Consider the following 25446-nt stretch of genomic DNA (forward strand, 5'->3'; position numbering starts at 1 on the left):
GAAGCCAGGATCAAGCCAATCATACGTGGGATTCTTTGAGGACTGTTATTGGTCTAGTGGGGCTGCTCATGTGGCTTAAAATGGTTTAGTCAGACTAAAGAGAAAGACTATTCATCACATTATGAGAGGTTTACTTTCTTTCTTCTTTCCTCTTGATGAACACTGGAAGGAGTATACTTCCTAGCTAAGTACTTCATAAATGGAGACATGTATGTGGGGTGGGGTGAAAGTAGCTTTATGAAGGGTTAATGACTTTTTCCCTTCTATTCCTTATCCTACTATGAATATTCTAAAAAAACAATTAAGGCATTTATGTTTGGGATTTGTATTATATAGGTTCCACTGTATGTCCTAGTCTGTCCAAGTTGCAGGTGGTGGCTGGGGGTATTACTGAGGCTCCTGTCAGGGAGTCAGGGAGATCCTTGGAAATGGGATCTATTATTTCTCTGCTGCTGTGGAAGGTGAGCCCCCTCCTATCTGGAGCTTTGGAGATTCTCTCTGACATAGCTGAAAGACAGAGACCCTGCAAATTAAGTCACAAACACTTTCAGACTTGGGGGAAATTGATCATTTACTATGACATTGCAGAGTAAAATATAGAGGGAGAAAGCAGAGAGATTCTGGCTCTATTCTGACAATGTCATATTCTAAGTACCACAATATAGGCCTCATTTGAGCTCCCTGCTGTGTGATTGATTCTATCTGACTAGTTCCCCACTGGGTCCCTGCCATTGGAGACAGACTAGCAGGGGTCTGTCTGGGCATGCTTATCTGGATATTTGTTTCTTCTTTTGTTTTATCTTCTCAGTGGAGGAAATGGCAAGGGGGTTCACCTCTTCACTGTCTGTTCCAGTACTTCTTACTTCCTTGATGTTACCAGTGAACAATGGAGCTGCCACTCACAGCCATCCCGCTGACATCACTCAGCTTCCCTGAGGAGAAGAGGTGCTATTGATAAATGATGTGGGGACCACTGGGTAGCCATGTGGAAAAAAAACACCCAAAACTAGAACCACAATTTCATTTTCTTTCTTTTTTTGAACCACAATTTCACTTTACCTCAAAATAAATTCCAGGTGGGTGAGAGTTTTAAACAAAAAAGTAAAATAAAACCATGAAATTAAAAGAAGAAACTATGCTAATAAACTTGAACATCCTGAAAAAAATGGACCCATTTTAAAAAAGTTACAAAATATTATAATTGAAAGAAGAAGAGATGGAAAGCTGTAACACTTCAATAGACACTAGATAAATAGACAGGATAGTTAAATAGTCCCTACCTCCAAAAAGACCCAAATCCAGATAATTTGTGAATTCCCATAAACTATCAATGAAGAGATGTTTCTTATCTTATTCCAGTTATCCCATCCCAGAAAGTAGAAAATAATATCAAGTTGCCAAGTTCATAGTTTAGCCACAGTTCCCAAACTGTATGAGAACAGAACAAAAAAAATGTAGATTTATTTCACCTTTTAGAATAGAGAGAAATCTTAACCAAATCCAACTTGAATTAACAAGTTCATTCAATATGCTCAAAGGTTTATCTCCAGAGTGTGGTGAAAATGGTCCAACGTTAAAAGAAAATCTCTCAATTTAATTATGTCAATATATGCAGACAAAGATTTCATAAAATTTAACACTTCATTATTATCTAATTTTTTAAATGTAAGGATGAATAATATACATACAGAAAAGTATACAAATCGCAAGTGGATAGCTCAATTAATGTTCATAAACTGAAACCATCCATGCAACCAGCACCCATAACCCTCAGTGTGACCCCTACACCCTGGACAAGGGCAACCACTGTCCTGACTTCAAATCGTCAAAGACATATTATTCAGTAAATGGTATTGAGACAACTCAGTAGCCATGTGAAAAACAAACAAACAAACAAACAAACAAACAAACAAACAAACAACAAAGTTGGCTTCACAGATTAGTTTTGTCTGGTTGCCCAGTATGAAATCACAGTTTCTGTCCTCCTTTGTGTTGGACTTCTTTCCCAATTTGAGGGCTGTAAGTTCCATCCATATTGTTGAGCTCAGTTGTAGTTTATTCATTCTTACTGATGTATAGTATTTCATTATGTGAATATGAGGCATTTTATTTATCCAGTCAAATAATTTGATAAACATGTGGGTTGTGTTCATTTTGGGGTTATTAATAATAATGGTGCCATGAATATTTTCATACATGATTCTTGTTAAATTTATGTATGTATTTCTTTTTTGATTTTTATTTATTTTGAGAGGGGGGGGGCAGAGGATCTTAAGCAGCCTCTGTGCTGACAGCAGACAGCCCATCGTGGGGCTGGAACTCATGAACTTCAAGATCATGACTTGAGCCAAAGTTGGATGCTTAACTGACTAAGCCACACAGATGCCCCCTTATGTATGTATTCCTTCTGTATGTACCTTGGAGTGGGATTGCAATCATAGGAAATGTATATATTCAGCTTGGCTGAACAGTTTTCTAAGGTGATTGTCTTAGGTTGGAAGTAAGGTAAGGGTCAGAAGCAGACCCTGGGATGAGTGTTTATGTATGTATGATTTATTAAGGATGTGCTCTCAGGAGAAATGAGGAAAGTAGTGGAGTAGGTAGGACAGAAAAGGGGAAGAGCCCAAGCAAGGGCATGATTTAAAGCAAAGTTCTGTGGAACAGAGTGTCACTGACTCCACAAAAGACCTTGTGAGTATAAAATATGCCTCTGAGTTGTCCCAACCTGAGGCAGGTTTGCTGGACTTTCACACTCCTGTACCATTTGTTGGCCTAATGGCTGCCATGGGAGCATTTCTGGCTCTCTGTCCATGTGAGCTAAGTGATCTCAGTAACATAAGACCCATCCGCTTACAAAGAGTTGCAGGTGTGGGCAATTGGGGGCAAAACAGTGAAGCTTGGAAAGCACAGAAAAGGGATGGAGGGGATCTGGGAGGAGCACTGACAGTGTCTGATACATGTTTGTACCAATCTACACTCCCAGCATCAGCCAACCACAGTCTATGCTCCCGGCATCAGCCAGCCACATCCTTGTCAATACTTGCTGTGCCTTGTTGTGTTGTTCAATTTAGCCATTCTGGAAAGTCAGCAACAATTTAACAATGGAAAATGTTTTAGAAAAGAAGACTTACAAAGAGATTTCCTTAACTTGATAGAGTTTACAAACCAAAACCAACAGCAAACATCAAAATTTGCTTAAAGCAAAAATTTTAGATACATTCTCTTTAGAATCAAGAAGAAATTATGGATGCCCTCTCTTGATGCCAGATTTTACACAGAATTAAAGTTCCCAAAAATACTATCCAAGGGGAAAAAGAACAAAAGTTATAAGAACTGGAAGGAGAGGGTAAAACTCTCTGTGTAGATAATTTTCTACATAGGAAACACAACACCGTCAACAGAGAAAAATTAAATCTATTATGAATAGTCATTGGGGTTTCTAGATACAAGGTCAATTTACAAAAATCAATAGAATTTACCTTCAACATCAATAACCATAAAATATACAATATAAAATAATATGTTCAAAATATTATAAAGACTATAAATTATTTAGAAATTGACAGAAATTACACAAAATATTAATGGAGAAAAATGTAAAAGTTAATTAAAGGACATAAAACATCTGAATAAATATCATGATTGAATAACTTCATGAAGGTGTTACTATCCTATTATTCTGTTAATTTAATACAATTCCAACAAAAAATCTAGCTTGATATTCTGAGGACTTCAACAGAATTATTCTTAAATTTATAGAGAAGAATGAATATTCATAAATGTTTAAGAGGATTTTGGGGAAAAAGCAAGGAGGGGGATTTATCCTACTATTTATGAAGAGGTAGCAACATTATTATAATCACATATCACATAATCAGTGGCATACAAACAGGCAAATAGACCTGGGACAGAGTAGAGATGGTTCAGCAACAAATCCATGCATATAGGATATGTGATGAAAGATACACATAAATCAACAGGCAGATAGTATTGGGAAAACTGGGTACCTACCTTGACCCATATATGCTAGGGCAATTCAGATGTGGTAAAGGCCTAAATATGCAAAGTAAAACTATAAAACTAATGGAAGAAATAAGTGTGGGAGAGTAAGTATGACAAATGGGGTCATACCTCTCAAAAAAGAGCAGATTGTTCTCAGAAAGGGAAATACAAATGCCTCTTAAACACAGAAAGATACTTCTTTTAAAGGTATTTGTTTACTTTATGTTTTACTATTATTTTTTAAGAATTTTGAGTAGGCTCCACACCCAACGTGGGGCTTGAACTCATGACCCTGAGTCACACGCTCTACCAACTGAGCCAGCCAGGCGCCTCCGGAAAAAGACTTTCAACTTCACTCAAGTTAAGAGAAGATTAAATTAAAACTATAATGAATACATTTTGTTTTCACTTATTGGATTGGTAAAGATGCCAAAGTTCGATAAGCATTAAGCCACAGACAGTGGAATCCACCTAGCTGGCATTAGCAGAAATGGTTTTTGAGAAGGGGTTTGGGTGCTTACAAAATAGTTAAGACTCTAAGTCACGTCCTAGGAAAACTTCCCATGTCCAGGGTCACTCCGTCAAGATGGAAAAGGCTGTGGCTGCTGCTGCAGAATGCTGTGGGGGCCCACCACCCCACTGCTGCAAACGTTGTTCAATTGGGAGACCACTCAGTGAACTAAGAAGCTGCCATTGCGTAGCGTTGACTGGTGCAGCCACTCTGGAAAACAGTATGGAAGTTCCTCAAAAAGTTAGAAATAGAACTGCCCTATGACCCAGCAATCACACTACTGGGTATTCACCCGAAGAATACAAAGACACTGATTCAAAGAGATACATACGTCCCTATGTTTATTGTATCATTAAAACAATAGCCAGCCTATGGAAGGAGATCAAGTATCCATTGGTGGATGAATGGAAAAGGAAGAGGTTTTACACACACACACACACACACACACACACACACACACACACTGGAATATTAGCCACAAAACGGAACGAAATCTTGCCATTGGCAGCAACACAGATAGACCTACAGGGTATTATACTAAGTGAAATAGCTCAGACAGAGAAAGACAAATACCGTAAGATTTCATGGTATGTGATTTCATGGTGGAATATAAAAAACAAAGCAAACAAAACCAAACACAGACTCATAGATACAGAGAACAGCCTAGTGGTTTCCAGAAGGTGAAATAGAAGGGCATTGAAAGGTACAAACTTCCGGTTATAAAATCAATGACACAAGGATGCAATGTGTAACACAGGCAATATAGTTCACGAAACTAACACCTTTGCGTGGTGACTAACTGTAGCTGGGTTTATTGTGGCCACCACTTTGTAATGTATATAAATTTTGAATCACAATGCTGTACCCTTGAAACTAATATAATATGGCATGTTAACTACATTTTGATAGAAAAGAAAGAAGCTACCACTACAGCTGCTGGCTCTAATACCCCAGCCAAATGGGCACCTCATGTTTTCCCTCTCTGCTCACAGGCTTCAGGTTCAAACCAGTTTGTGGTGGTACATCTGACTGGTGGAACTTGGCCATGTCTGGAGCCCTAGATGCTAAGGTATCTGGAGGGTGGCATTTTTAGCTCCCCATCCTTGGCATACTGGGGGTCAGGAATAGAGGGTGAAAAGCCAGTGAATGGATCCACCACTGGCTCTCTCAAGCATCTCTGGGGGAGGCTGCCCTCGCTAGTCTGCAAGGAACCAGTGGGCTTGGGTACTTGAAGGGCCTAATGTGTTTCTTCTGATCACTCTGTCACAAACGCAGAGCTTTACTCTTCTTTGAACATAACTTTGTTTGCAGATATCTGTCCAAATGCATTTCTCTTTGCTAGTGACTTTCTGTGCTTGCTCCTGAGCCTGGAGAGCTACAGAGGGGTTTGAATTGTAGCATTGCAGAAACAGCCAAGGTGATCCCTTTGCACGGAAGCACACGCCTATGTCTCCTGCCCTTGGGTTCTAGTTCAGCTTCTGCTGTATTTCCCCAAGGCAAGAGATAAATTTTCCCTTCTGGGTCTCAGTGAGATGGGAGGCTGGGACCAGTGTTTCCCCTGCATGGGAAAGACACTCAGACTTGTGGTGAATGGACTCCAGGAAATGTATTAAGTGAAAATAAAAGCAAGATTACTCTGGTCGAATTGAGGGGAACCTGGTGTATGGAGGGGAGCCCTGGCTTCCCAGTCCTCTGGCTCCTGGCTTTGGCAGTGGGCTTGAAGAAGCTCTGCAGAGGATAGTTTGAAAGCCAAGTGACTGGCCGCTTTCCAAGGTGACTTTCAGGCCTAAGGTATTGTTTCTTTTTTTTTTTTTTAATTTTTTTTTAACGTTTATTTATTTTTGAGACAGAGAGAGACAGAGCATGAATGGGGGAGGGTCAGAGAGAGGGAGACACAGAATCCAAAACAGGCTCCAGGCTCCGAGCTGTCAGCACAGAGCCCGACGCGGGGCTCAAACTCATGGACCGCGAGATCGTGACCTGAGCCGAAGTCGGCCGCTCAACCGACTGAACCACCCAGGCGCCCCCCTAAGGTATTGTTTCTACGTCTTTTGCAGCTAAGATTCCTGAGGCTGATTCCACCAGAGAAAGCAGCAGAAAACAACCAGCAAGCAATCAACACTCCAAATAGCACCCAGTTCCACGTATGCGGCAGACCTTCAGATACAGAAACCATTATTTTGTTTTATTTTTGTACATTGAACTAAATCAGGCTGTTGGAGATATGTACCCTTCGTCACTACTGGAGGTCCCTGTTTTTGTCTAGGAACTCCTATGAGCAACTCAGCCTTGCTGCAGCCGAAGAACCTCCTTCTTCTGAGCTACCTCCACCATGCACACTGTTCCTTGCCTCCACCATCCAGGGCATACCAAGCACGAGCCTCACAGTCAGTGCCCAGGGCACACTGGCCTGAGAAGCTGCATTTCTCAGAGGTTTGACCCTCTGGGGATCCTGCAGTCAAGTGGAATGTGAGTCTCTGCTCTTTCAGAAGCTCCCAAATTCTCGGGGAAATCTAACCCCTCCCCTCCCCTCAATCACCCACCTCCTTCCCTTCTGCTTCTCTCTGTACCCCCCCTAGCTTAACCACCTGGTCTATTGGGCCTAGATTACTTTCTTTGTTGTTGTTGTTTTTAATGTTTCTTTATTTATTTTGAGAGAGAGAGCACGAGCGGGGTGGGGGGCAAAAAGAGGGAGAGAGAGAATCCCAAGCAGGCTCTGCACTGTCAGCACAGATCCCAATGCAGGGCTCAAACTCATGAACAGTGAGATCATGACCTGCCTAGATCAAGAGTTGGACGCTTAACTGACTGAGCCATCGAGATGATCCCTGAGTTTCTTAAATAAGGCAGGATACAGATTTATCAGGGTGTCTAGAAACTTCACTTTTGGACCCCAAATACATAAATCTTTCATGACCCTGACAGGGAGAGACCCCAGACCTTGGAGCATCAGAATTTGTCCTGTGTAAGAGAAGGGGTTGGGGTGCAGTGAGGTCCAGGATTCACACTTTAATTCTTTAAAATACCTCATGAGAGAAAATTGGACTAAAGTATAGGGCTACATGTGCTTAAAAATATTTGTAACATAAAGCAAGGTTTAAAGAATAAAAGAAAAATCTCCCATAATTTCACCACCTGGAAATAATCTACTTGGTAACATTTTAGTGAGTTTGCTTTCCATTTTTTTTCTAAGCATATATTTCTATCATTAAGATTATATTTTATATGCACTTTTGTGAATTTTTCTCTGTATTTAAAAATATTATATGCTTTTTTACAAGTTAAACTTCTTTTACCATGTAACAAATGTTCATTGGGTTCTTACAGTGCAGGCTCTGGGGGGTTCAGAAGAGAACAGTAGGTCCCATGTCCTTATAGTGGCTTACAGTCCTGAATCCAGGGGAAACAACCGGGGGGGGGGCACCACCCCACAGGTGGGGGAGGCTTCTCCCAAGTCATTGCCTCCTCTGAAGGGAATGCAAAATTGTGAGTGTGTATGAGCAAGTGTATTTTTTTCTGAATAGAGCACTCACAGCTCTCATTAAATTTTCATGGCAACAGGGAGGAACCTAGTGGGTATTTTGCTAACTGAAATAAGTCGACAGAAAAAGACAAAAGCATATGATTTCACTTATAGGTGGAATCTAAAGGAAAGCAAAACAAACAAACAAACAAACAAACACAAACAGAAACAGACTCATCAATACAGAGAAGGACCTACTGGTTGCCAGACAGGAGGAGGGTCGGCAATGGGCAAGTGAGGTGAAAGAGATTAAGAGGTACAAACTTCCAGTTGTAAAATCAGTAATTCACAGGGATAGAAAGTACAGCACAGGGAACAGAGTCTATATTGTAATAATATATGGTGACAGACGGTGACTATGCTTACAATGGTGGTGAGTGCCGCATAACGTATAGATTTGTCCAATCACTATGTTGCAAACCTGAAACTAATATAACATTGCATGTTAACTATACTTCAATAATAAAAATTAAGCAGGAAATTTCAAAGGACCTCACAAAGGTGAGGACTCCTGATTGATGTTGCAGTGAGGTTGTGGGATGGAACAGGATGGCCCCGGGGGAAGGGTCAAGAGGGACACACTGAGGGAGGAAAAGGTACAGAAGGCAATTGAGAAGAACAGGTTGACGAGGCAGGAGGGATACCATGACTCATCTCATGGCTGGCATGAAAACAATGTCAAGAAAGTGAAGAAACAAGACAATTTCAAGAAGATTAGGATTGAAGGAAGGACTGAAAGGTGCCTGGATTGCACCTGTGCTATTACTTTCTTCTCTGGAAATCCTTTGAACCTCATGGCTTCTCCTGGGGTACCAATCCCATTTGCCCAGGGATGGAATGGTCCAGTGTCTCAAGGGACAGAAGTCACCCCTTGGGTCCCAGAGCATGCACCGGCTGGGAGTCTTGGCAGAACGTGCAATTTAATGGCAGGCACCTGTCTACATGAACATATATTTTTCCCAAGATATTTTTGTGACTTTTCCAAATTGCTATCCTTTAGCTGTAGACGCATTTTTAGTTTGGAAGCTTGTTCTGGGCAATAGATCTAGTGTCCTTCCAGTTCTCAGTGTGCCACAAAGTAGCTCTCTGTTAGCATACACATAATCAAAGTGGCAGCCTCGTTTTTATTTTCAGTTTTATGATGCTTGTAGGTCACCTTGGAGCAGCCAGGGCCTATGACTGAACTCCAGCTGTTTCCAGGGATTTGGTGCCATTCTTTGAACATGTTGACAAATGCCCAGATTTAAAATGGGCTTTGGACAAAGACGCACAATAAATACTTAATTCAGGCTGGGACTCGGGCGTCAAATGTATTTACCCAGGCAGTGAAATATTTAATGCCGTGTTGTTAAGCTGCTGGTATACATGGATGACATTCTTATTCACGTCCATAAAAAAAAAGACCCAAACCACTTTAAATTGATTGTTTACCTGAGCCTAGAAGAGTGAAGACAGTTGCGCGAAACCTCTGTGAGCTTCCGTGAATGTCCGTATAGGTGCATTGAGGTGATGCAGGTCATACTGCCTCTTCACCAAGCCCAGCTGTCTGAGGTGTCAGGACTGACAAAGAGATGTGTGCATGATAGGGAAGTCTCAGAAGCAGCCAAGCAGCTCAGATCATTAGTGCTGGAGCTTTGAACTGGTTCAAGATTAGCCTTAATTATTAACCTTCTTTAATATTTCAGAGTGTCTATAATAAAAGAAGCATGGTGCATTTAATTTATAGCGATGCCGTCAGAGATTGTTAGCCCTGAAAAGGACTTAAGTTATCTCTTGACGGGAAGTTCACAAGCTTTTGCATTCTCCAGGATGCCTTAGGGACACCCTGGTTTCTCTTGACAGCAGTGCTCTTGAAGGCAATGATTCTTGTGGCTGAAAGGTGGGAGCGGAATAGGGGGAAGGGGTTGAATGCTTAAAAGTAACAAAGTCTTCCAGCGTCGTGTAGAGTTGCAAAAATGCCTCATTTAGGAGATCCTAACTTAAAATTTTCATTCAGAGTAAACCCATCATTTATTTTGTGTGCTTATGTGTTTTACGACATAAGCAAGCAAGAGGCCAATGACTCCCTCTTTGAGGTCTTCATCATTAAATTCATAGTGTATGTCTAATGGGTGTCTCAAAAATTATTTTGGCTGAAATAGGGCTCTTGATTTATTCTCTCCCCTCATCCAGTCCACTCCTCTGTGAGTTCTCACCCCTGCAGGGAAGGATACCACAGTCTGTACTGGAGGCTGGAAGGATGCTTGCCCATGTGCCAGGTGCAAGTGAAATATTTAATAAATAGCACCACCTATGCTGTTACCAAAAAAAATAGATAATGGTCCAAATAATTAAAACTCCTAATTTAAAGAGAAGAGTTTGTTAAGCAGAATGTTAATAGTATGTGTTGGCTGCTGTTGGCTGAAAATAAAAAAGAATAGAGTTGTTGGGGCACCTGGGTGGCTCAGTCAGTTAAGCATCTGAGTTCAGCTCAGGTCACGATCTAGCAGTCCGTGAGTTTGAGCCCTACATCGGGCTCTGTGCTGACGGCTCGGAGCCTGGAGCCTGCTTTAGATTCTGTGTCTCCCTCTCTGTCTCTCCCCCACTTATGCTCTGTCTCTCAAAAATGAATAAATGTTTAAAAAAAAGAATAGAGTTGAAAAATCTGGGTACTTGTACAGTCGGATGAGGCAAGTGCTTTTCAATTCCAAATGGTAAAAATTAATGTTGAGAAATACTTGAGCAAAAAAGACAGTTAAGAGTCAGACTTGTAGCAAGGACAGGACTGAGGGTTTGCTTATCCCAAGAGAGATACAGAGAAAGAGAGAGAGAGAGGGAGGTGGGGGGGGGAGAGAGAGAGAGAGAGAGAGAGAGAGAGAGAGAAGAGAGAGAGAAGGCAGGGAGGGAGGGGGAGAGGCACTTCTCAAGAACTCTGGTGTGACGATGGCATATGGGGTGGGTGAGAATTAAATTGGTAAGAAGATGACTATGTTTTCAGCTTTTTGAGAGAGATCTATTGCCAAATAAAATCAAAGTCTGGACCAAAATGGTTTGTAATGAGAGTTAAAAATGATCTTTGGCCCTCCAGCCTTCTACAGAAAGGAGGTAGAATGACAGAAAAGGATACATTGTCTGACACCCTCTTTAGGTGTAGCCAATGAGAATAATAGAAGAGGAGGGTCCTCCCCCAAGGGCAGAGCCAAGGAGCCCCATGAGCCCTGCCCGTGAAGCCCCACAGATTTAGGATCTAATTAGGAAACACTGCCCTTCCTGGGAAGAAGATTCCACTTAAGTCCACTTAAGCAGGATTTCAGAATTCCAGTGGCCCTGTGCGGCTGTGTCTCCCATGCTCCCCCTTTCCTAGCGGAAGCATGGGTTTTGATGGTCCCACCCATGTTCCTCAACTGTGTGTGCAGTAGGGGAGGGAGGACAGCTTTTTTTGTGTGTGTGTGTTCGTGGGTATCAGATGAAGAGTAGCTGCTTCTGGACTCAATGCACAGACAGCCCAGGATTATCACCTGGTGTACAGACCCCTCGAGCCTGTACTTTGAGCCTTGCAGTGGGTGGTCTATATGTGAGCCCTGAATAAGTGAATGAAGCGCTGAGTAAACCATCAATTAATGATTGGGTTTTATTGAAGCTCCAAGGCCCTGAGAACACAAGATGGATGAGGGGGTCCGTGCCCCGTACAGGGATCCCAGGAAGGACTTCCATCAGAGGAGGAAAGCGGGTGGACCAACTCTGAGACCACAGAGACTGGAGGAGTGGGTCTGAGCGGGGCATGTGGTGGGGTGGGTGCTGGTTTGCATTGTCCTGAGAAGGCAGCCCGGGGGTCCTCAAGCATGGCTTTTGGGCCAAGCATCGTTCCTTCACTGCAGTACTGGCTTCTTCAAAAGCCCCCAGCAACAATCCAACAAGGAGTAGGGGTGGCTTCCCAGCCACAGGTATGTGACAAGTGGAGGGGTAGGACTGAGGGCTGCAGGAGTGGGTAAGACTTCCAGTGATGCTCTTTAGGGCAAAGCTGTGACTCTGCCTGTGGTTTACAGACCCATCTTGCTGACTTGTGTGTGAAACCCATCTGTCCCACGGGATGACTCATGCCAGAGTGGTACATACTGGGTGACTCCCATACCGGCTGATTCACACCAAGGTGACGCACACAGACTCACACATGGGGTGACTCAGAGCATGGTGACTCACACAAAGGGGTCACTAACCCAGGCTCTTTTTGAGAAGAATTTGTACGATGTGGTATGTGGCACTGTCTTTTCTGGTTTTAAGCTCAGTGGTCGACTTGGTGGCCGCCACTCCCAGGCTGGGTGAGCTCACCTGGTCAGGGCACCAGACCACATCCTAGGTGGTTTGGGAGGTCCCACTTTGTTTTCTTCTTGTCCTGGCATGAATGACAGAGTAAGGAGCTTTGTGAAAAGCATTGTCTGGACCTAACATATCTGCTTGAATTAAAACCCAGGCAGGACAAGAAATCCAGGCTAATGTTCCCAAGCCACAGGCCTCCGCAAGCGGGTACAGAGTATTCCCAGTGTGAGGCTTTGTGATGATTTACGACTGAGCACTCCAGAGGCAGGATCCCCTGGGAAGCTCCTGGGATGGAGAGCCACCACCAGGTGCTGAAGCCACAGCCTTCTTTCCACCCAGGGACTCACCTCATCTCCCCCACTCAGGACACCTGCCCCCTGGGAGTCAGAGAAGCCCCATCACCTAGTCCTGTGGCTCAGCCCCAGTAAGTCCCCATTCTCCAGAACGGATCAGGGCCAGGCAGTACTGGGCTGAGTTGTGCAGTCAGACAGGCCTGGGCTCATGGTTCTGAATGCCCCTTGTCCAGCTGGGCAGAGGCCCTGCGAGGTCGCTTAGGCCCTCTGGCCCTCGTTTTCCCCATCTGTAAATTACAAGTCTCTGGGAGGATTACATGTAGAGTGCTGGATGCAGAACAGATACTCAGTAAATGCCCTGGGGAAGAGGACCAAGAGGAGGAAGTAAAGGCCCTGTTCTAGGAATTAGGGACTTGGGCCTTGAGCCTGGCTTGTCACCAGTGCCCTAGATCCCTGGGCCAAGTGCCTGTGTGCACACGGGGTGTTGTGAAAGCAGTACCAGGAGCCTCTGGAGCTCCAAAGCTTTGTGGTTCCGGGGTTGCAGCCTCCAAACCACAGCCCTTGGCCTCCAGCTCAGGGTCTCCAGGCTCTGATGAGGACCCTGAAAAACAGATAGAGGCCGGCAGGACTGCCTCCTTTGGAACACCCTGATGGTGGTGGTCCTGGCTCCTTCACCCCCTCTCAGGGCCTGGGAGAGATCCTGGCCCCTCGCAGGCTCTATGAACGTTCACTGATGAGTGAATGGCATTGGTCTAGGGGCTGTAGTCAAACTCCCAACTATGTGATAACTTACCAGGAATCGGATGAGAATGGACTCCTCTAGAACTTTTCTAGAAAGGGCTCCACCCTCTGCTTCCAGTCTGCAAAACTCAAGTTCCTTAAGTTTATCATCCACAACTAGGAGCTCCCAGAGTTCACCTGGGCACCTGCAGAGGTTCAAGATTCACTCATTTGCAGAGGTTGACAAGCTCATCTGGGGGGGGGGGAGCTGTGCCATGAGCCAGGTGCCCACAGTGTCAAAGGGAAGAGGGGACTCTCCACAGGTGGGAATAGGAGATGGGGAGCCCTGGGCTGTGGGCGCAGGAGGTGGGGTTCTACATGCAGCCTTCCTGGGGAGGTGACAGCTGAGCTTGAGTCACAAAGATTTCAGAAGGATGAGCCTGGGGACGGTAAAGGAGGAGGAGAGGTAAGGAGGGTCCTGGCAGAGAAATAGAGGTGTGTCCGGACGTGGAGCTGCCAAGTATGGGTGCAGCTGTGCATACATGTGTGTCTATGGATGTAGGTGAATCTGTGTGTGCACATGCGTGTGCACGTGTGTGCGAAAGAAAGCTTGGGGCAGGAGAAGGAGAGGCTGGTGAGGGGGAAGCTCCAGCGTTGGGCAGGGGCCAGGGCTGGTGGGCAGGGGCCTTGTATGTCTTATTTTTGGACACGTCCCCCATGCCCCACAGGCTCAGCAATGTCTGTTGGATGGATGAATGGGGACAGTGGGTGTTTCCCAGACTTTGGGCAGCCATAGGAGATCCCCTAGGCTGCAGTCGGGAGCATGAAAACAACCCCCACTCTCCCAGAAGCCACTTTCCCTCAGCCCATGCCTCAGCTCGTCTGCAAGCCTCCTAGGCACAGGGGAGAAGAGCCAGGGTCTTGTTGAAGGCTCACCTTCCTGAACAAGGAGAGAGTGTTGGGACGTCAGGGGCCAGGAGCAGTGTCTATAGAGGAGTTTTTAATTCACAGTGGACAGAAAACCACTCAAATCGTCTTAACAAAAAGGAATGAATTAGCTCCTAGAACTGAAGTCCAGGGCAAGATGGCTCAGATATGGCCAGGTCCAAGGCTCAGAGGATGTCCCACAGAGGCTGTCCATATTGGAGGCTTAGCTTTGCCCTGGGAATACTTTACTCAGGCAGGTGGCCTAGGTGGGTCCCCAGCACCAGGCATAATGAGTCCTTAGCATCTGGAACTTCCTCACCCCATCCTCCATAGATATCCACTCAGAAGGTTCTGATTGGCCACTTGTCAGCCCTGCCTCAGGTTGCCCAGCCCGGGGTCACAAGGCTGCTTGGCAGCAGGGAAGGTAGCTGGGGAAGGAGCAGCTCAGAGAGGAGAAGCTGTCAAGCCAACGGGAACAGTAGGTAGGTCCCGCACTCTGGGACAGGAGCCTTACCACCACAGCCACATCTTCAGAAAAGGGAACAAGTGGCTCAGGGATATTTCCATGTGTTCAGGACCTGGGAAACATTTATTTAATGGCAAGCAGAGAAGCTTGGTGAGGTGGAGGTGTCCGATCTAGCCATGCTCAGGGAGAAGAGGAACTTCTGATTTGGGAAGCGAAGAGAAAGAGTTGAGAAAGGAACTCCGGATTTTCCAAAAACATCCAGAAGTGAACCCTGCATAAAAACACCCCACACAACCCTGAGAAATGTCCCCAGGGCCCAGCAGCCGTGAGACCATGATGGAAAACTCTCTGCTCTGGAACTGTGACTTCCAGCACCTCACGTGAAGAACAGAGTGTGAGCTCTCATTTTGCAAATCATTTCCTCCATCATTTTGTTTTTCCGCAGTGACCCATGGGGTTGCCCTCCTTACGTGGTATCTATCATATGGTGGCTGGTTTGCTTCCATTTTTAAAAAAATAACGCATTTCCACTTAGCCTGTGTGGTCTTCTGGGATTAATTAGGAACCGCGCAACTTGCATGAGGTTTAGGTGGCCGGTGCCGCTTGACAGATGGCAGCTGGAGAGAAATGGGAAATGATTGCAGAGACGGTAATTATGATTTTCTGGAGGTGATAAGTTTATGAAATACCTCCAGGGTTGAAGCTCCCACGTAAGTTCTTGGGGGTCCTGAGCCCTGTGGCTGGGCAACAACCATTCTCTGGCTCTGAACTCTGCTTGGAAATGGCGTTTCCCATTACATGGAAGGCAAGAAAGAAAAACAAAATTGATTTATATGCAAGACTCCTGCTCCATAATTATGGTCTAGAATTAATTGAATACCCTGTAGCTTTTTGTACTGTATATGCTAATGATGACCAAAAATGGATTCTCTTCTATATTTCTTTATTAACTTATCTTAAAGTGACATATTGTGAAAAACAACCTTCTGTACTGCTGGACTAGGCAACTTTATAATTTGCAATTCAAGCTGTTTATTCTATTCAATTTGTTTAGGTAATTTATTTTTCTAGGAAGGGAAAAAAAATAAAGACCTAAATTATAGGAACGAACAGTCCGCGTTGCTGGAAAGTGCCAGGGACTGGGAGTGAATAAATATTCCTGAAATGAGATGATCATGACCTTGCTTGGGGGGCTCGGTGAGTGGTCATGCTAGTTTTATTTTATAGACCATATTGAATTAATTTAATTACGGAATATCAGTGCTCTGCCTGGTAATTAGCACTGCAGAGATCTCGCTGAGTGCCAGCTCCAATGACGGGCAAGGCTGGGCATGAGCTGAGGTGCCACGTTGCAGAGGTGGACACCGACCCTGAGGCTGGAGGCCAGATGGTCAGTCCCCTGGGGAGACAGTTTGTCCTCAAACGGGTCCGGCCCTTCTCTTCCCCAGAGATCAACGCAGGGGTCAAGCAGAGGGAGGTCAATATAATGTCTTATTTCTTGCCATGTTATAATTTATTGTGGTTTTATTACATAATTTAATTATTAGTTTCCAGCTGTGGGAAAAGTAAGGCTTTTGTGCTCAGCTCATCAGGGGTCTAGTACTTTATCCCCAAATCAGAGAGTACCTGTCTGAACCACAGGAACCCTCCCCCAAGGGGCCCGGCCTTGTTAAAAGCAGGACAGAAAAGAACATGCCTGCAGGTTCTGGTCACACCCCAGACCAATGAGCCCCGGAGTGTTGCTCAACAGAGGAGGAGTGAGGGGTGAGGCTTTGGCCAGCAAGTGCTCCTCTGTCACCACCTCTGTGACCATCTTGAACCTTCTCCAGCCCTGTGCCTCCAGCTTCCTTATGTGACTCCCTCTTCTTTTGCTGAATAATTGGAAGACTTTAACAGACAGGAAGTCCCTTCTCCCACCACAAATTAACAAATTGCCCCCTCCTTTGTCCCTCCCTGCATCTCGCCCTCCCCTCCTCTCTTCCACCCTTCTTCCTTCCCACCCTTCCTCCCTCCATCCCTCCCTTCTTTCCTCCATCAGTGGGGATGCCCCACTGCTCAGGGCCAATCCCTCCACATTGTTCTGGGTTCCAGCCCTTCCTGTATCCTTGGAAAGTTGACTTCATTGGCCAACCCTTCTCCATCCTGTATCATTAGACCTCCTTGTGTTGGTTCCTTCCTGATGTTATTTAAATCTTCTCAAATCCACTAATATTAAGAACATTCTTTCTCTGAACATTCTTTCCCTTAGCACAATACTCTCCAGCTCCATGCAGGTTGCTGCAAATGGCAAGATTTCATTCCTTTTGATGGCTGAGTAATATTCCACTGCATATATATATATATATATGTATATATATATATATATATACACACCACCTCTTCTTAATCCATTCATCAGTTAATGGGCTGTTTCCATTATTTGGTTATTGTAAATAGTGTTGCTATAAACATCATGCGGGGGGGAGTAAATACCTAGTAGTGCAATTTCTGGATGGCAGGATAGTTCTATTTTTAACTTTAAGAAACAAAACAAATGAACAAAGGAGGAAAAAAAGAGGCAAGTCAAGAAACACTCTTTAACTATAGAGAACAAACTGATGGTTACCAGAGGGGAGGTGGGCAGGGGTGGGGGATGGGTGAAATAGGTGATGGGGCCTAAGGAGGGCACTTGTTGGGAGCAGTGGGTGTTGTATGGAAGTGATGAATCACTAAATTCTACACCTGAAACTAGTATTACAGTGTATGTTAGCGAACTGGAATGTAAATAAAAACTAAAAAAAAAAAATAAAAGAAAGGAAGAAAATTCTACTTTGACTCATCTTTCTACAGCTACTGCCCTCCATCTGGCCTTTGTTTCACAGCTCTGGTATTTCTGTTCTTTTCAGTGTTTACGTCTGACCTCGCCCTTCCTCTAAAGCTACTCTGGCCAGTGTTCCCCATGGCCTTCTGATTGTTGGACAGACCATTCTCATTTCTCTTCTTATTGATGCTTTAGCCTTTGTCCTTTTTAGGGGGGGAGCACTGTGGTTAACAGCTTGGGGTCAAAACCTCTGTGTGCCTCAGTTTTCTCATGTCTAAAAAGGGGATAATAATAGGATACAGGAAAGTGCTCAAAATACTATCTAGCATCACATAAGCACTCAGTAAGTGGTACGTACTATGATTATTGATGACTCCCTCCTCAACTCCATACCTGTGCATACAGTTGTCTACTGGACTTCTCTTGATCCCAGTCTTCACCCATTAACTCTGAGCTCATCATCTTCTCCATCGTTCTCTCTCTATGAATGGATCTATTGGATGAAAGTCTGTCAACGTCAGAAGGCTGGGTCTGGCAATGACCAAATCTGCTTCTAGAACTTTCTTAATAGTTGTCAACTCTTGCTACTGTTCTTCATCGTCACTGGCAGTACCTGAGAGCACACTGCCAGTGTGTCCTGAGCTGCCTCTTGATTTTTGAATCCATGTTGTGGAGTGGCCTTCTGGAAAGAGACACGTGTAAGTGTCAGTGTGCTACATGCACTTTTTGGTGACGCCTACACGCCTGCTGTTCCTGAGAGGCAACAGCCTTCTCTGAAGTTCTCTCCTTGTGACCCTGCTACCCACGGCTTCTCCAGTCCCTGGCTTCTCCATTTGTTGCTCACACTTGCCTGGGCATACCCATATTGAACTATTTGCAGTCACTTGAGTATATTTTGTCGTTGGAAATATGACTCAGATCTGCAGGGAAAAAAGCAGACTCAGCAGAGAGCCAACTGAAGAATGTCGACTCAGAGATGGCGCTTACGTTGGCTCCCTTTTAAGGAGACTTCCTGGAAGCCCCACACACTGTTTGCACACCCCCGTGGGACTCTCTGACAGGCTCACTTTTAGTTTCCAGGGGAGTGAGGAAGGGTGACCGTGTACCAGCTAGAAGTTGGTCTTTATTGAGGTTGAAGGGGTGCGGGTACTGGAGGTGTCAGCATTGCACACACACGTGCCACGGCGCCTGCCAGGTTCGCATGTACGAGTGGAAGGGTGAGCAGTGGGGCACTCTGGGACTGGTCTCTAAGACCTGTTCAGGTGACTAGGGTCTCGTCCCAGGATGGGGGACGTGGCAGTTTCTCACTGATGTCCCCGACCCACTTCCCAGGTCCAGTGAGAGCTGGCTCCTTCCCTTTGGCTGTCCTCTGGGTGAAGAAGCCTCCTGATGGCCCTGCTCTGACTCCCCAGGGCAGACCCCCATCTGGCCCACAAGAGAAGGCCTCTGGTCTTTAGATGTTTGTGTTGGATGGGAGTCAGTTCTGGTCCCTGTATCGCCTGGGGTACACACCACACTCTCCAAGGGGCTCTCGTGACGCCCCTTTCATTTGGCTTCAGATGAAGGCACAAAAAAAACTAGCCTTTCTTTAGATAAATCTCCTAAATCTCTTCCGTCTCTCTCGCCCTATCCCCTGGGCCTCCCTAGCGTACCTACCTTGAAGTGAGTGGTGGGCAGTTTATTTGTGGTTACCCCTTCCTGAGAGAGCGATGCACACAAGGGTGGAGCTAGAAGGTCGTGGGGTGGCCTGTCACTGCGGACAGTCTCCCCTGCACCCTAGAATCCTATAGGAGGCAGAGTTCTTTCACCCTCGTCAGCCAGCAGCCAGTGGCCTGCACTGGAGTGAGAAGGGCTGAAGTGAGACGCTGGGCTTTCTGAAAGTGCCCTTGTTAGAGAGGGAACACAGCCATGGACTCAGCCACTGATGGCAAGGAATGCAGAGTATCTGATGGAAATAGGGTGCCAGCCACAAAAGCAATAAATATTTTTCTCATAGCTACATGTAAAGAACCAGGCAGAATCGTTACAATATTATGTTTTATTAAATGCAATATATCAAAAACATTATTTCAAAGTTCAATAAATATAAAAGATATTGAGATATTTTATGCATGCATATTTTGCACTAAGTTACCCAAACTCAGCATGCATCTTACACTCACAGGACAGCCCAGTTCTTTTGTTTTTTAAAAATTTTTTTTTTCAACGTTTATTTATTTTTGGGGCAGAGAAAGACAGAGCATGAACGGGGGAGGGGCAGAGAGAGAGAGGGAGACACAGAATCGGAAACAGGCTCCAGGCTCTGAGCCATCAGCCCAGAGCCTGACGCGGGGCTCGAACCCACAGACCGCGAGATCGTGACCTGGCTGAAGTTGTACGCTTAACCGACTGCGCCACCCAGGCGCCCCAAGGACAGCCCAGTTCTTGATGTGACACTCCAAGGCTTGTGAGCCGGTGGCCACTGCAGGGACATTGTGGGTCCAGAGGGCCGGACCCTAGATTTCTGTTTATGATGGGGACTTTACTCTCTATGCCTCCACTCTCTGGGATCTAAGGGACCTGGTAGTGTCACCCACTGACTTGTTGGGAGCAGTGAAGCAGCAGTAAGTGTCCCATGGTAATATTTGAGATAATCACTAATGATTTCCTCTGCCATATTTTTGTTGTAGGTGTTGCTGTCCCATATGCTTCCTCCATGGGCCCCTTGTTGCCCTGAGGGGTGTCTATTGACCCGGAGAAAAGAGCCCAAAAATCACTTAGAGAGAACAGAGAAGTCAATTGCATTTCTAAATATTAATAGCTATATTTTTTGAGTGATTCTTCAGTGCCTGATACTACTGAGCACTTTCAACTGTATTACTTCACTATAATTATTCTCTTTCTACAGATGTAGACACAGAGAGGTTCACCAGTTCATCTGAAGTCACACAGAAGGTAAGTGGAGGAACTGGAATCTGGAACTTGGCAAACTGGCTTCCTCTGTAAGCCTCCTATCCAATAAATAAATAAATAAATAAATAAATAAATAAATAAATAAATCATGTATAAAGATAATCCTTTTTCTGGCCGAAGTACAAGTGCTTGGAATTTTGAGGGAGAAATGTATTATGCCATTCCTGACTTTGGATATCTAAAAAGGGTTTCAAGAGATGACAGCTCCAAAGATGCTACATCTAGAGCTTAAAAAGTATAGAAGACATGGCAGTGGGAAGAGTGCCAAACGGCATCGAGGGCCCCTCTCCCAGGATAGAGATGAAGCTGGCAGGTTGCAAACCCAGGACCCACGGGTAGACAGAAGTCTGGATGGGCTCGGGGTGCCCCAGAGTGCGACGTGCCCCTGGCTGCAGATGGAAGGCTGGGATGAGCCTGGGGGACCCCACAGAACAAGAGTCAAAGGCCACGGTGAGCCGGGGTCACCTTGGGGGCAGCCAGCAGGGGGGCTGGGTGTGCAGAAGCAAATGGCCAGAGGAGTGCTCCCTGGGTTCTAAGAGGCATGTGGGGAGCTCAGAGGCCCTGCCCACTCTTTTGGACTGGGAGACACCCTGGGGTGGCTGAGGTTAAACCTTGTTTTCAGCCATTATCATTTAATAGAGATAAGTTTTGGCTATGCAGCCCAAGCAAAGTAGAGCTCAGGCTTTTCTGGGCTGGGCTGAAAGCTCATCCAGTGAAACTGGGGGTCTTGGTGGTCCAAGAAACTTCGGGGCACTAAGGGATGCGGGGCCCTGCCCCCACACCAGGGCAGGCCAGCTCCTGTGCTGTAGTGTCACTGGTCACACCAGAGAGGGCCCTGTGTGTGGAGTCTCTCTGGTCGCCCCCTCCCCACCACAGCCGAAGCCTCTCAGAAGAAGAAAGGAGGCAGGGAGGGAAGAAGAGGGAGAAAACAGGAGAATAAGAATGATTTTTTCTTCCTTTAAAGGGGCAATCACCTGAACAATACTTGGGCCAGGCGAGGGCAGAAATGGAGGAAAACATTTCTGATGCTCGTCCATCCTGAAATGCCTAGGTCAGATGATTGACTCTGTGGATGCTGCCAGGATGCATCTCAGGGAGGCAGGTGCAGAGTCATACTGCAGCCGAGTGCAGACATTGGGAAGTACACTCCACAGGTCAGGGCTCCAATGTGCCTGTGTGCATGCATATATCCCTGTGTGCATGTGCATGTGCATGTGTGGGTGTGCATATGTGTGCATGTGTGTGTGTTCCTGTTGTGTGCATGTGTGTTGATACATTTGTGTGTATGCTTGTGTATCCATGTGTGCATGTGCATGTGTGTGTGTGTGTGTGTGCGTGTGTGTGCATGTGTGTGAACCCCCTCAGCAGCATGACAGCTATGGGGTCAGGCCCACTCTCAGCCATCCCAAATGCAGGCAGCCCCCTGGAGCAAATGCCCAGCCCAATGCACAGACAGACAACCTGCTGGGTCCCCGCACTGCCCCATCCGGTCCTGTCCTCCACCTGCAAAGCTGGGTTGTGATCCCTTAGTAAGAGACAAACCAAGACTCAGAGGGGCAAAGGAACTCATCCAGGGTCACATTTATTTGGTAGGGCAGCCAGGGTTTGCACCCAGATTTTACTGGAAAGCCTGTATGTGTCCTACTGCCTTCCACTGTCATCTCAAAGCCCAAGAAGCCAAGACTCCAAGCTGTGTCTGTGTAACACAGGAAGCCTCGGGCACGGAGAGTCTCTTTGTTTAGATGCAGTGTGTTTCCCTTGCCTTGGGCTGAGCCAGGGCCAGTGGAGCGCGGGGAAGGGACTTTGCACCCTTGCTCTGCTGTGTGCCCTGATGGCTGTGTGTGGCCTGGCCCACGGGAGTGACTGCCACTAGACAGGCTGCGTTTTAGATCCTGCACAGGCAGTGGGGAGGCGGGTGGGCTGGGAGCGGGTCCCCTGTGGCTCACGGGAGGCGCTGAGGCAGTGCCCTCCTGGTCCTCACTGGGCTGCTGGCGTAGGAGAGCATGAAGGGCTAATTTCATGGCTGATAAAACTCTCTGTACATGAGACTTCACAGACAAATGAGAGCACGGCTCCTCTCTTTACTATGACATTTATTTCCTCCTTTCCTTGAGAGAAGTACGTGTTCCAGCCCAACTCAGTCCTGGCCCTGCAGCCCTGCAGCCCTGCTCGGGGGGAACAGGGCTTTTGCGGGGAAAGTGTGGACACCAGAGGGATGAAGTGGCTGGCTCGGGGCGCCCAGCCATGCGGAAGCAGGACGAGCCCATGCTCCCTGGGAGCAGGTGCGGCTGTGTGGCTGGCTGGGGCCGGCTTCCCTGTGGTGCCGCAGGGTGCTCCGTATCTTCCTGGAGGGCTGCTTTCTGACCAGGTGTGACACCACGGGACTTGGCCTGATGGAAGGACGATGTCAGCCGGTGTCTTCTCCTGGCTTTCCCCAGCCATATCCTGCTTCCAGTGAATTCTCCAGGACCCAGCTCAGCCCTGGCCCATTCCACATGGCCTTTCTGATTGTCCACAGCCATCTCCTTTTCCCAGAACGATGTCCGAGGCCGACTCTCCTAACCCTCCTGGCTCTTTCTCATGCGCCAAGCTCTACAGTTCAGGATGTCCTCATTGGAGGTTGCACTGTTTGCCTCATAGTAGAGGTGAGGAAGCTGAGGTCCAGGCGGGGGTGGATGGGGTGGGGTACGATCCCCTGGCTCATAGAGCCCGATGAGCTCTATGGCATGTCTGGTCCAAGGCTTGCACCCGGGCCGCACTGGCTCACATGCCCAGACTTTTCAGAGGCCACACCTTACCCGAATGCCTCTGTGTGTTTGGTCTTTCCTCTAATTACACCAGAAGCTTCTTGGGAGCATGTATCATTTTTCTTTCCCTTGTGCTTTCCCCCAAGTATGAAACTATGAAACACAAACACACACAGATACAGAAGGTAGAACACACACACACACACACACACACGAAAAGCACACCCACAAATGGACACACGCAAGACACATAATATACACATGAACACACAACCACATGCTGCATATACATGTCTGAATCCACAAGCAAGGCTGTATGTGCATGACATCTGCCCACAGACCACATAAAAGCATGCTTACTTACATTCACTCTCCAAGCACACAGACAGCGATAAGAAAAGAAAATTGCAAAAGGGATTTTTGGCAGATAGCAGGGTTAATGGCTGTCTTTAGAATCGGGGTCAGGACACTTTTGATTCCTCCTGCCACCTGGGTCTGTCACATACCATGTGGCTGGGCTGTCAAATCACATTGACTGTGGCAGGAACTCTCCTGGCCTCAGTTTCCCTGTCTGCAAAGTGTGGTCAGCCTGCCTTGCTCAAGGGTTGGTATGAGGATTAGATGAGAGAACAGAAGCCACAATGTTGGGTTCATAAGAAATAGACCTTCCATCCCTGAACAATGAGACTTACTATTCAGAAATGATCAGGAGGCCCCCAAGGTGGTCAGTTAGCAAAGAAAGATGCTTTTGTGGGTCCTAGGCTAGAAAATATTGTCAGGAAAGGGAACTCAGCTATTTTCACAAATTGACATTAAAAAAATAAAATGGCATCATTTATTATGATTTTTATTTTATAGGTAGGATACAATCCATTTTTTAGTAGTTTTTAAAAATTTTTAAATGTTTTTATTTATTTTTGAAGGAGAGAGAGAAAGATACAGAGCATGAGCGGGGGAGGAGCAGAGGGAGAGGGAGACACAGAATCTGAAGCAGGCTCCAGGCTCTAAGCTGTCGGCACAGAGCCCAACGTGGGGCTTGAACCCACAAACCGTGAGATCATGACCTGAGCCGAAGCCAGACACTCAACCAACTGAGCCACCCAGGTGCTCCAGGATACGATCCATTTTAAACATTTTAGACAATACTGAAAAATACTAAGAAGAATATTTTTATAAAGTACCTGCGGATTCACCACCCTGGCCCCTTCAGCCACCAACTCACTCCACAAGTCTCTTCGGAGTATCCCCCGTGTGCTGATCCTGTTTTTGGCCCTATTGTGTGCTGGTCCTGTTTTCAGCTGGACAGTTCAGCATGAGTGAGACACAAAAATTGCCTGTTACCACAGGACATGGGTTCTGGGTGGGAAAACGACAGGCCACAGACAGGTCAACGAAGAAATAGTGCTCTGCCTTCTAAGTGCTTTGCACTGGGGAAAATAAAGCCTGCCTTTAGGGAGAGTGAGGGTTAATTTTAACTTTAAGTTAATCCAACTTGTCTGGACCACTGGGTGTCCGGGTAGTTGGTCAAACACCATGTCCGTGTGTGTCTGAGAGGGTGTTTCTGGATGAGATTAGCATTTGACGCTGGAGACAAGGTCAAGTAGATTGCCCTTCCCAGTGTGGGCGGGCCTAAGCCAGGGCATGAAGCTTGCTTGAGCAGAACAAAATCTGGAGCAAGACAGAATGTACGCTTCTGCCTGTTTTCCAACTGAGACATTGGTCTTCTTTCACCTTTGGACTCAGACTTGGAGTGACACTTACGTCATTGGCTCTCCTTGTTCTCAGGCCTTCCAACTACAGGGCTTGGGGCTTCCCAGCCTCTATGGTCACACGATCCAATTCCTTACAACAAATCTATCTATCTATCTATCTATCTATCTATCTATCTATCTATCCATCCATCCACCTATCATCTATCTATCTATCTATCTGTCATCTGTCTATCTCTATCTCTAGCATCTATCTATCATGTATGTATGTATGTATGTATGTATCTATCCATCTGTCCATCCACCTATTATCTATCTATCTATCTATCTATCTATCTATCATCTATCTATCTCTATCATCTATCATCTATCTATCTATCTATCTATCTATCTATCTATCTATCTAAAGCCTATCAGTCTATCATCTTCTATTCTACTTGTCTTTCTATCTTACCTATCATCTTCTATTGGTTTTGTTTCTTTGGAAAACCTTGACGAAT

This window comes from Felis catus, chromosome C1 (genome assembly GCF_018350175.1).
Source record: "Felis catus isolate Fca126 chromosome C1, F.catus_Fca126_mat1.0, whole genome shotgun sequence".
Lineage (NCBI taxonomy): Eukaryota > Metazoa > Chordata > Mammalia > Carnivora > Felidae > Felis > Felis catus.